This window comes from Ursus arctos, unplaced genomic scaffold (genome assembly GCF_023065955.2).
Source record: "Ursus arctos isolate Adak ecotype North America unplaced genomic scaffold, UrsArc2.0 scaffold_5, whole genome shotgun sequence".
Lineage (NCBI taxonomy): Eukaryota > Metazoa > Chordata > Mammalia > Carnivora > Ursidae > Ursus > Ursus arctos.
In genome coordinates this window covers 67,166,133-67,179,812 of record NW_026623067.1, presented here as the reverse complement: position 1 = coordinate 67,179,812, position 13,680 = coordinate 67,166,133, and the positions used below count along the sequence as shown (strand labels likewise).

Below are 13,680 nucleotides of genomic sequence, written 5' to 3'. Positions count from 1 at the left end.
CAAGATATTTGTTAACTTCCAAACCAAATGATAACTTTTTAAAAAGTCATAAAAGTTAAAAATCTCCAGCTAGATAATGGTCATAACAAATCACAGTAAATAGTACAAAATTCTTAAAGTTGAATGATAAAGCTTTATGTATAAAAGTTCATAAGATGCAGCAAAAATGGTACTTTGGAAAAAACACTAATTTAGGTGTTATTTAGGGAAAAAAAGAAATAATAAGTTTAGAGGAGAGATTGATGAAACTGAAAATAAAGAAAAATAGAATTAACAAACCAGAAAACTGGTTCTCTGCAAAGACAAAGTACAACAGCAATGAGAGTGAACCTCAGAGACCTCCATCTAGCGGGAACATAATTTACCAACAGTCACAGCTGCTGCTTTCTGAAATCCATTGTCTTGTCTGCACCAAGGTTAGGTGTCCCATGGGCTTCTCGCAGTCAGTAAATAAGTCTACCAGAGATCACAATGCAAGCCTGATCCTGGGAGACCTGGGACTCCCCTCATGTCAGACTTAAGCTCAAGGACCCCCCCAATGGCTTTGCATATCTTTTTTTCGGACTGCATAGCAGTTTAGGGTGCTTCGACCCAGACTTTCCTCCTTCTCTTCATTTCTTGGGTTCATACTTGCACCGTGGTCTGACAGCTTTCTCAGATCTTCACATACCTTTCCTATTTTCTCTTATAAAGACACTTCCTTTAATAAAATCCTTGTACATTTAATTCCATCTTTGTATCTGCTTCAAGTAGAACCTGAGCTAATATGTAAACAGTAGACATTTAAAAATTAATAATGAGAAAAAAAGCAGAAATAAATATTGGTAGGAATTAAATATAATATAAATAAATATAATATAAATAAATATAATGGTTGATATAGCACATTCTTAGAAGATAAGTAAATTGTGAACAGATTTGTACAAGTAAAATTAAGATTCTGGAAAAAAAATGACAATGTCCTAGGGAAATATAACAATAATACTGGCTGAAGGGTGGTGGACGGAAAGCCTGATTATCTATAAGCAGTTAAGAAGTTAAATGATTTTTGCTGAAATGATAGACAAAATCCAAATAATTGTACTGAGAGTCCTGTCAGACGTTGAAGAGCATGATAATCTCAGTGTTAAAAAAAAATATTCTGAAGATTTGAGGGTAGGGAGACAGGGGGGCACAGAATCTGCCAGGCACATTTAAGGAGATCAAAATTATCTTGATGATAATTCCACTGTAAATTTTAGCCTAAAATCTATTTTGAGTTAATCTTTGTGAAGAGTGTGAATTCTGTGTCTAGACTGATTTTTTTTTTTTTTTTTTTTTGCTGTGGATATCTAGTTGTTCCAGCACTATTTGTTGAGAAGATTGTTATCTCTGCGTCGTATTGCCATTGTCCATCAGTTGACTCTACTTAAATGGGTCTATTTCCAGTTTCTCCATTCTGTTCTACTGATCTCTTTATCTATGCTTATGCCAGGATCACAGTACATTGATTACTGTCACTTTATAGTAATTCTTGAAGTCAGGTAGTGTCAGTCTTCTGACTTGGTTGTTCTCAGAACTGTGTTTGCTAGTCTGGGTCTTTAGCAAAACTATGAAACTTCTAGAAGATAACATAGGAGAAAATCTAGATAACCTTTGGTATGGCAATGACTTTTAGATATATGACCAAGGGCATGACCCACGAAAGAAAGAATTGATATGTGGACTTCATTAAAATTAAAAACTTCTATGCTGTGAAAGACACCATCAAGAGAAGGAAAAGAGAAGACAAAGACTGGAAAGAAATATTTGCAAAAGGTATATATCCAGTAAGGGGCTGTTAATCAAAATATACAAAGAACTGTTAAAGTTCAGCAATTAAAAAAAAATATGATTAAAAAAGAGGCAAAAGACCTGAACAGCCATCTCACCAAAAAAATGTACAGATGCCAGATAAGCCTATGAAAAGTTGTTCATCCTTTGTCGTCAAGCAATGTACATTAAAACATCAAGATACAAATACATACTAAAATGCTCAAAATCCAGAATGCTGACACCACCAAATGCTGGTGAGAATATAGAGCAACAGGAACTCTCATTCATTGCTAAAGAGAACTGCAGAACTCTCGACACATAACAACTTGCTGTAAACCTTTGCACTAAAAAATAACTAAAACCTCTCAAGGCTTCTAATGGCACAAGGCTGTGGGTTTCTATGATGACCTGAGCTCTCCATTAAATACCTGCCTGAAAAAGCTCAACACTACCAGGAGAATTTGCTGCGCCTTCTAGCCAACACCTACCTTTCTTCCAGTGTTCCTGAAAGTGATTTACAATTGTGAATCTGTGTCTCGTAGAATTCAGAAGAATCTTTAAGAACCTGAGACCCATTCCTTTGAAATGTAATCAGGAGGAAAGACAGGGCCTCTTTCTCCCAGTCTCTGTGGGAGGACAGAATCCTAACTTTGATAACTGACAATTTAACAAACGCAGCTGGCCTATTCTCATCTACACTTTGTAATTTTTCATTTGTCTGACCCTGCTGAACTCCTGCACAGCAAACCTACGCCATTCTCCCTTTAAAACTCCCAGTCACGGGTTGCCTGGGTGGCTCAGTCAGTTAAGCATCTGACTCTTGGTTTTGGCTCAGGTCACGATCTCAGGGTCATGAGATCCAGCTCCATCTCTGGCTCTCAGTCAGTGTGGAGTCTGCTTGAGATTCTCTCTCCGTCTCCCTCTGCCCCTCCCGCTTGTGTACGTGCGCTCTCTCACTCTCTCTCATAAATAAATAAATTGTTAAAACAACAACAAAAACCAAAACCAAACTTCCAGTCACGTCTGCACAAATGGGAATGAGGCTTAGCTCTTAACCCCGCTGTCAGTACTTACCAAATAAGATCTGTCTTCACCACTTTAATGTCTAGGTGTGTTTATCTTTCATAATGGTGGAAATGCAAAATGGTACAGCCACTTTGGAAGACAGTGTGGCAATTTCTTGCAACACCAGACTAACTTTCACCATATGATCTGGCAATCATGCTACTTGGTATTTACCCAAGTAAGTTAAAAACTTAGGTCCATGCAAAAACCAGCATATGGGTGTGTACAGCAGCTTTATTATTGGCAAAACTTGGGAACAGCTAACATGTCCTTCACCGAAAAGTGGATAAATAAACTGATACTTGAAGATAATGGAATGTTTCTCAGAACAAAGAAGAAACAAACTAACAAGCCATGAAAAGACATGGAGGAACCTTAAATTTATATTACTACGGGAAAGAAGCCAATCTGAAAAGTCTACATATTGTATGTTCCAACAATAAGACATTCTGGAAAAGGTAAAGCTATAAAGACGATAAAAAGATCAGTGGCTGCCTTTGGTTAGAGGAGAGGAAGGGTTGAATAGGAGGAGCACAGAGGAGTTTTAGGGCAGTGAAGCTATTCTGTATGATGCTATAATGGTGGATACATGCCATTATGCATTTGTCCAAACCCATGGAATGTACAACACCATTTATCTGTGTGAAAGTCGCCAAGGCTAGTTTGTAGAATTGAAATTCATCTGGTTAGGTTTGCCATATTTCAGTATATCATGATTTTCAATTTTTCTCCAAAGTGTTCTCAACGGGCAACAATTAAACTAACCCAGAACAAATTAACTTTAAAATGTTAAAATAAATAAAAATAGAGTAAGACAAATAAAAATTACTGTTTTAAGTTTTCTAAAGTAAGCCATAGTATGTGTACACCAAAATATAAAGGAAATGGAACAGGACTAAACATATGATTGGACCATATTCCCTCTTTATCCTCTCCATGTAATTGAACTTTAGCATTTTTAAAAATAGTTCTATCATTGATATTTCCCTAAACAGTGTGCTGCTTAAAATCAAGGCAGCATAATTTTCATTTAATATAAGTGTCCCTTAACACTTGATATAATGCACTTAAAAATATGTTTTACTCAAGTTTAGAGGCACAATAAATGCATGTTCTAGCATCTTACTCAGCTACTGGCAAGAATAGATGGAAAGAGATGTGGGAAAGCCCTGCTATTAGAGTCGAGTCCTCAACAAGGCTTTTTACTAAATGCTCAGCTTCCAGCCCGGATACATGTTAAAAAGATTCAGTGTGTATTTGGCCAATCAAGGTTATCTTCCATTTAAAGTGTTAGGTTGTATAAAGTATTTGTTTATAGCAGTTACTGCTCTGGCAGACTAAATGGTCCTCTAATCTAATCTATTTAAATTTAAAAATTTATTTTTCTAATGGGTTTGTTATTAGCTACCTTTTTTCTTAGAATATTCTATGAATTATATGGTAATCACCTCTAGACCTAGGGCAAAGACAGTAAAGGTACTTAAAACACACACACACATAAAAATATGGAGATGTAGTGTTCTTCCAAATTTGATCCATTAAATCATTCACATTCTCCCACCTGATGGTCTTTGAAGTTCACAAAATATATTTTTTGAAGTTACGTGGTAAACAAGAAACAGCAACTGTTTATGTAAAATTCTCTTCAAACACCTGATCCATCTGGCAGATTTTTTTTTTTTTTTTCAATCTGGCTGGTCTTGTACATATGGATTCGGCTTCCCTCCAAATTATATTGTTCTGAGGACCACAGAATTGTTAAAACCACCAATAGATTTCTTAACATTTACTTGACCATAAGATAAAATCAAAATGAAGGACATAGATGAAGTTAGAGAAACAAAGATATCAATGCCTTCCCTTTCTTTTCCTTTGGCAAGCATGCCCTAGAACGAGAGATCCAATATCTTTCTACACATTGACCCACACAGCCGTGCTACCTTGAAGGCAGCCACACAACATTCAGAACTGTTGAGAATATGTTGCCAAAAGTACAGAAGGCCTTGGCAGTGAAGAGCAACATTTTGAGTATTTGTACTATGCCCATTGCAGTGACAGCTGCTGAGACAGATTTCAGTCTTTTACATCGCCAGTTACCCACGAACCTCTATCCTCAGCACCTCTTTCAAGAATAGCAAATGCCAGCTGTTCCTTCTGGCCACCAAGACAATGCATAGGATAGCTTTCCACCCCTAAAATAAATAAATAAGGAATAAATAACAGTGACAGGAAGTAAAATCTAAGCTGAGATGGGGGATAACCAACCAAGAGAAGTTTCTGTTTGTACTTCCAACTAACACATCACTACTTTTGGCTCACACTTTATCCAAAACATCATGCCGTTCCTAATCTTTCCTGAAAATACAAACAAAACTGAAAAAAAATATTCTAATAGCCTGGATAATGTGTTATCTGAGGACTTGGAGGGAATTCAGTATGCTTCTTAAAGAGTGCCAGAAAATATCAATATCCTATAAATCTCAGTAGAAATGCACTGGTTCCTATCCAAACCTTGTTGGTTTCATAAAATAGTTTAATACTGTGCTATTATTTAATAATTAAAGTCCAGTTAATGGGGGGAAAAACAGCTTTTTGAAAAAAATAGGAGCTTGCGGGAAAGACCTAGATAAAGGAGCCCGTGTATATATAGGTTCTTTCTTACTCAACATAAACATGGCGCTGATAAAAATACGGGATGGCATCATGTTTAGTTAAACCTTAAAATACTTATCTATTATTATAAGACCTCCATAAATATTTAATAAGCTTCCTGGTTCTCCTTTTATAAATATTATTCTTCATACTTTTTATCTTTTTGATTTAAAATAGACTCATAAATACATTAGCATAACATTGAAAAGAGTCTATTTTTACCAAACTCCTACAGTCTGTCAGTAAAAAAAGGAAAAATTAAGTTAAACTTCCATGTTGGTTTTAAGTTCTACATTGGAAGTGTGTACTCTTTTAATTATTTTGATAAAATTTCATAATGCACATTGCAATATTTATTCAAATTAACATTTGAACTGATAAACATTTTGAAGTTGTCCTGTCTCTCATTATATAAGATTTTGGTAGCATGCCTATCATTAAATGTCAGTCTTAAACTGACTGAAGAAAAGGAGAATATGATTTTCATTTTTTCCAATTCTTGGTTACATTTCAGTGCCACTTAATATACTAAAGGAGTATTTTGTAAAGTGTGCAGATACATCTAAACAAATAGCCAGTGGCCCCGTAAAATGAACAGCCCCTTAAGGAACTGTTTTCCTCATTTAATACATTTTAAACTTCACTCTAATTTAATATTTATTCAGGAAAATGAGAATGTATCAAAATTCTTGTTGCACATACGGGATTAAAATTAGACTGTGCATTTAAAAATCTGCATAATATCTGAGTCTTAACAAATGTGTGTTTTTCACTATTTTCTACCAGATTGTTATTCTTTCTTATTGTTTTATTTTCTTAGAAATTATCCAGTTATTTCATTTCAAGGGAGCCAAGCGTGTATTCATCCAATACCCTGTTCATTCTTCAAGAAATTTATTCATCTCCTATGTAAGGCCCTCTCTCTTTCCTTCAGAGTTAAAAGCTTGGCTATTTCTGAGTTTGGTTTTACAAAAGCTATCAGACTACATTTGGAAAGTAAAGGATTCTCTTGTTAAGCCCTTTTTATTCCCATCAGTGATGTTTTATAGACATTCAAATAATTCCTCCTTAATCCTGTGTCCACCCCCTCAACCAAGCCACCTCTCAGAATAGTAACATTTCTAAAACTTGTATTCTTTAAATTTGCAAGCATATAAGCTTCAAAAGTTGAAGCAATTGGTTTAAAGTGTCTCTAATATTACAAATGTGAAAGTAATACTCACATATTTGGTATTTTAAGGAATACCAACTGTCAGATGGCGCTCTGGCTGAACATCATACAAACCTTACCCAGGAAAGTTCCATTCATGGTTTTAAGACACTCGAGCCACATCCTGCCTTCAAAGAAGTTTATGTGACCTTTTTTAAAAATCATTTGGGGTGTATTTTTATAATCAGTTTCTCCTTAGCAAAAATATTTTGAAAATGAAGCAGTCAATATAGGATTGACTTGAGTTCATTAAATCCATATAGTTTTGAATCCTGATTCCTTTTTTTTTTTTTCCTGGAATGATGGATTAAGACCAGAAGTCCTATTTTGTTAATAGCTCAAAACTTACCCTTTGAAAACTGGGAAGTCCGGTTTGGTTTTGTTTTGTTTTTCGTAGGTAACATTTTTGTTTTTCACAGTGTTCCTGACTTTTGTTCCTGAGCTTCACTGTCAGAGTGATAACACCCGTACACCTGAGAAAAGTGGTTTATCACCTCTGAAATGCGTTCTGTACATAAGATAAAAACAACAACAACAACAAAACTACTCTCTAGGTTCTTGGTTGAGAATGTCAAAATAATTTTACTGTCTATGGTTTTGCAGTACTTCTGTATGTATTTTTTTAAGTAATTTAACAAGTATTTATTTAGTACCTACTACATAGCAGGCATATTACACACATTATCTCAAAATTTATAACTGTCCTGCTTTATGCATTCAAGCACACTGAAACTCAGATGACCTAACATGTTTGCCCTAGAATGCCCTAGAACACACAGCTAATAATAGAAAGACAAGGCTTTGAATTCACACCTGGTTTTAAAGAGTATATTTTTTCTCAACCTTTCCACTTTGCTTTCTGGTTTATTATATTTTTTTAAACCTAAATTTAGTATGGAGACACGACTGGATTTCAAGGTAGGTAGTTGTAGAGACCTCATCCATACCAGTAGCAATTAAGACTAAAAAGGACCTAGATTCATGCTTTAGTATTTATTAAAAATAACATAAAGACTTTGAAATGTAGTTAAAATATAGTTTATGAAAAGTTTCTCTTTTAGTAGCAGAGGTAGAAAAAAATATTTTACCATAAAATTCTGGAAGTAGAATTAAATATTTTGTGGTAAATCCTGGGCTAGGTAAGTTATAATTATCTGTTTGTGGCAAATCTGAGGGTCTGGCTTTTAGTTTTTTGCAAGAGGAGTTTCTTCCTTAAAAGGGAATTTTCGGAAGACAGTGGGTTTTCTTAATTTGAGAAATAGATGTGAATAATCAGTCTTTATTTTTTTCCTTAGAAAGATATAACTTGAGACTAAAGTGTTTTACTGGTATTTTCTCTTGTATTGGAACCCCAAGAGAAAATGGGGTTACTTAATTAGCCCAACCATTTCATGTATTTATCAGAAGTTTCTTTGTCTTACATATAATTTCTTGGATATCATTTTCTGAGCTCTTGGGGCAATCTAGGCCAACAAATGCTCACGTGTGCATGCCCATGTGTGCGTGTCTATGTATTTCATAATGGACTCTGGGTCTTATTTTTTGGTGTATCATGGAATTATACTCAGTTATAAGATGTTTCATACAGGAAACCTTACACTGTGGTACATACTAAAATCAGGTTAATAAAGAGGAAATTATTTGCAGCATTCTATGGAATAACTGTTAGGGCCCAACAATACTCAGCCTCTTACCAAGAATATTCAATGGCAAAGGTTGACTCAGAAAAGATTAATAATACACATTTTTTTTGGAGGAAGAAAGCTTAGATAAAAGCATATGCCTGTCATATTGGCAAGTAATTCTATATCAGACCCCTTATGGGGGAATGATGAGAGCATCAGTCCATGAAATCCTATCAGGACAAAGCAAATTACCACATACGATAGATTTTGTCATGTCAGATCAGCAGGTAATAGACAAAATAGACAAATTTGGTAACCAACAGGGGGACATACGATGGATTCTTGACCTCCTTATAAGCTTCCTCTGATGATCATTAACGCTCATTGATTTGGTATGTTCCCTGGGACTGGAATACATATCCACAATCAGTACAGGAATTTTAGGTACAATTAGTTGACTCAAGAAAATAAAGTTAGTCCAAATAAGACTAAAGAACACCAAGACAATATTAACTGTATTTCTAAGCTAGAATTTTTAAGCATGTCATGAGACTTTTTATTCTTAATGTTATTCAAAAAAAGTTTGAAACATTCAGTCTTTTGTGCATATATATATGTATATGTGTGTATATATATATATATATATATATATGAATATGAAAAGTTCTTTAGGTTTATATTTCAAGGAAATTTGAGTTTTGTCATAAATAATAAATCGCACATTGGCTTTAATGTGACTACATGAAAACAAAGATTATCCTGTATCTAAATAAAATTTGAAATTTAATGCATTAGAAAATAGAGCCAAAATTTGAAACTTTGGGACTACGTTTTCATTTCTCATCCCAGTATGCTAATTGTATCTTGTAAATAATTTATTTGTGGCTTTTCATTTAAGGATGTGTCTTACATTTCAAAAATCATGAGCTTTTGTTTGAAATGTCATCACCAGCACGTGGATTACTGAAACTCAGTTCACAAGCCATGATCGTGCCATTTGTTAAAGGATGTAGAAAGAAGACAGCTTGATTTTGTAAAGCTAGACTGCTGAGCAGTAAAATAGCTATGCTTTAGCTCATGATTGTATCTCAATGGAACCAGAGGTTAGAGAATAAGCAAATCAAACTATTTCCAAAAGGACGACCTCAAAAATGTTCACTTCCGGGCACCCTTAGAATACCATGTGAAGTCATTTCTATAAAAGGCCTGGTTTATATCCTTAGGAGCAAGCTATTGTTGATTGTCCTTTCCGATTGCATATGGTGATGTAAGGAACTTGCAACATGTTAATCGAGCTGCATGTGTGGGACGTCTCAAAGGTTAATGTGGTAAGATTAAAAGCAGCCTGGGAATAAAAGTAAATCAGAGGGCTTTAAGACCTGTGACTTTACAGTCTCACAATATAGCATCGGAAAATCAAAGCTGCTGTCACCCATGTTTTGGCATACTTGCATATTTAATAGGAACATTTTCACCTATTACATATCACATTAACTATTATTCATCAGCTAGTCTAATTTAGCATTACCTTGCTTACTGGTGATTTATTAACTACAGAAAAAAAAATTGATATATTTAGAATGTTTCAAGGAACATTTGAGGTTAACTCAATTTACATTGATTACATCTTACCCACTCTAAGCAACTGAAGGCCCATAGTAGGAGTGGATTCAGTGAAACCTGGAATGAACTTTGTTTTTATAGAAATAAAGTATACAGAAGGGTGGTAGAGGGAATTGAAGTCATAGATTAAACATGTCACATCTTCAAGTTAGCAGGAATTGAGAATCTTTTTAAGTATAAAAATCCTACTTGTATATATAATAGAGTACATGGAAGAATTACCTGGAAAAAAAAAAAATGACCTGACCAGTATTTGGTATTTTTGGTGTTTTAAATTTTAGTCATTCATAGGTATGTAGTGGTATGTCATTGCTGTTTTAATTTACAATACCATAATGACCTATGATATGGACCATCTGTTCATATGCTTATTGCCATCCATTTGTATGCCGCCTTTCCCATGCAATCTTGAAGAAGTCAGTGACCTACTCTGGATCATGAAAATTTGGACAAGCAAGGTAATTCCTATATAGAAAAGAGAGATGCCAAGACATTCATGAAGATAATAAAGGATGCTTAAAATTATTTTCATATATAAAAGTCAAATTGTAAATCTTTACATGATTGGGATTACTAAGCCCAGAATGTGTGGAAAATTGATTGCAATCAGTAATTGAAATTTATTAGATCAATTCTTTGAAAACATGGGGCCCTGTGTCTTTTCACTATACCTTGTGTATGATATTATCCACACGTCCCTTGCTCATTTGTATAACTGGATCCAGCTCAGGATTTTCCCCTCCTTTTCTCGTATTTGGACCTTATATTCCATTGTCTTTTTTCATAGTCTCAAAATTCTTGGTTACGGGAAATGTATATTACGATCACACAGTTAACCTTCTTGTATATAAAAAGGAAGATAAACATTTCCATTTTCTACAGTAAAAATAGTCCACATTGGAGCAGCTGATGATGCTGCCACATGCTGGGAAAAATATTTCCCTGACAGACTCTGTCATCTGGATTATTGCAAATGACAATGAGGCGATTGGTCTGGTAAGTTTCCAAATACATTTCTGACAAAGTCAATCATGTGAATATGTCAAATCAGTTGTGCCACTATTTTAACTTAGAACCCAATCCTAAAATATATTTTTACCGTTAGGATTTTGTAGTGCGTACGAACATAGTGTATAAAAGTTCTGAATAAAGATTCATGGAACCATTGGGAAAACTTATTCACAATAATGTGCTATTATTTATTGATGAACTTTGGTCAACTTACCTTCTGCCAACTATTAGTGAAATTGCTCTTCAGTGAAATTTATTACCCAAATCACTTTTTTTTGTTTCAGTTTAATTTCTCTTTCTGTGTCATAATATTAATGTTTGGTCCCTTTAAGGGATGTTTTCTCAGTTCTTTGTCCTGATTTACTGCCATTGAGGTTAGGTTCATTTTCCACTTACAGTCTTTTTCCAGACAACACAGACATGGGAGTTATTGACAAGACAATGGTGTATTCATGGTGGTAAACAGTACCTCTGGGAATCGGGAAGGGGAATGTAACAACTGATTTATTCTTGCACCTATAAAATATGTCAATTAAAGATACATGGTGTAGCTGCATCAGTAGAGAAAATAAAACTTAACTAAGTTTGAAGTACAGGGAACCACAGAACTGAACAGTAGAAAAATAAAGAGGCCTATAAAATGTTGAAATAAATAAACCCTAAAGACCTATTTTTTAACAGGATGTTGAAAATTTAATGCATAAGACACAAATCAAGTAAATCACTGAACTCAAATTCCAAGTGGGTTTAAGGTCAGTTTGTCTAATAGTTATGTATCCATGTGCTATAACCTAACTTTACCACCTGCCTTAGAAAATACACTTTGTATGTTTCGTATTTCAGTGTTTTTTTTTTTTTCCTCTTAAAAAGGAATAACTCCTCTCCTCTTTATTCTGAGAGCTCTCCCTAAATTTTTTTCTACTTAATCCAGAATTGTTCCTTTCTTGCATAGGAGCATGTTCTGACGTCTGTTTGAATACCTTTCATAGTGTATCATGGCGTGTGCCTTTCTCTCTCATTTGGCTGTTAATTTCTCAAGAGCCAGTCCCTGTCCTATTTATATTTACATTCCATTTTTTTCCTCTAACACCTAATGTAAGTCTGACAGAAAAAATCCTCCAGTAATTTAGTTCCACTCCTTCCGTAAGGGGAGAAAATTGTGAATCTTTATCTTTCAGAAGAATAGCCTTTATCTTTCTGAGGATATTTTAATTCTCTATCGTGTCTAAACACAGACAAATGAGTGGGTGGAGTCAGAAGTAACTGTGCCTTTCCTCTCTTGGCCTCAGCCTTTACAGAAATTTTAACTGTGTTATATAATATACAGTGAAACCATTTAGAAAATATCCATGGTATGATTTCCAACCACAACCTTCAACTCAAGGCAACATGCCCAGGACCTGCTTTGAATTAACAGTGAGTCAACTCAGTACTGTACTATTAGGGAACACATTTTTAGGATCTGAGCAGAAAGACTTCTCAGAAATTCTAATTCCTTACTAAGTGGAAAAAAATAAGGAGAAAAATATTTTAAATAAATTAAAGTCTTGTGAAAGGAGATGAATATTGACTAACCTAATTCTCCTAGCAAGACTTCTGTGAGTCCCAAACATATTTTGGAAAAGCTAAATCGTTCCAGTGACTTAGCATAAGCAAATGAAAACAGTATAATTAATATGTCTTGGTTTAGAAAACAGTATTATTAATTTGATACTGTTTAAGACTAAAAAAGCTAATATGATAGTAGGGACTTCTTTTAGGGAAGTTCAAATGGATAGTGGAAAATAAACTGTGGAAAGAGTGAAGAGCAGAAAGTTTCCAACACTTCTGCTTGCCACCTTCAAAACTGAGATGATTTAATTGAACAATTAATTATGGCAATGTCCCAAGTTTTACTGGAAATAAATCTTATGTGGCTAGTTTCTTTATTTTACTTTATTTTCATAGCTTATATTGTCTTAAGTGCTGCCTGCAAAAAACAGATGTTAATAACATTATAAAAGAAAACAATGATTTTGACCACTGAACCATTTGTATATTTAGCATTAGAGCCTTCATATCCTCTAGAAAACAATCAACATACAAACTAAGAAATAGTTCCTTACCTTTTTCTTTGTGTCTTCTGAGTAGAAATCTTGGTATCGGTTGTTAAATTTTAAGTTCTCACAAAAGGGTTTCTAAGTCCTGTATAGCTGTCACTGAGAGACATGATAGAAACCCATTGGACTAATAATTGGGTGAGGTTACAACTCCATTTTGTCTACTGAAGAGACTGCCACTCTATCAGTTAGAAGGATTGGGTGTTGGCTCGCATTTCCTGCATGCTAACTGACTCCAGAGAGGAAGAGCTAAGATGATTAGATCCTTCTCAGCCTGCTGGGTATACAAAGAGGGCCCAGTAATATGAGGGAAAGAGAGGGGCATGGGGTAGGAGGGGGCAGGAAGGAAGGTACAAAGTGATTAATACGCCCTTCCCCCAAACCACAGCATCTTTTGCTTTTGAGCATTTTGGTTTCGTTCTATTAATATATCTTTTGGAGAGAGGCAAAGTAATTGAAGGCTTACTGTACTGGCATGATTATTTAGCTACCATGGCTTAAAACAGATGAAAGAAAATTGTAAGCTGATTCATTAAAGCAATATCAAATGACTGTTCTAGTTCTCTATTGTTAGGTTACAAACTGTTCTAAAACTTAGTGG

The 13,680-nt window shown here is 34.6% G+C and overlaps 1 long non-coding RNA gene across 1 annotated transcript in view; it reads right to left on the bottom strand.

Moving 5' to 3' along the window:
• LOC130542788 (uncharacterized) overlaps nt 1-13,316 on the bottom strand; it is a 132,590-nt gene extending 119,274 nt beyond the window's left edge. The window contains exon 1 of the long non-coding RNA XR_008957603.1: nt 13,086-13,316. This is a non-coding gene — a long non-coding RNA (uncharacterized LOC130542788). The remainder of the gene's footprint in view (nt 1-13,085) is intronic.
• Between the last annotated feature and the right edge of the window lie 364 nt (nt 13,317-13,680).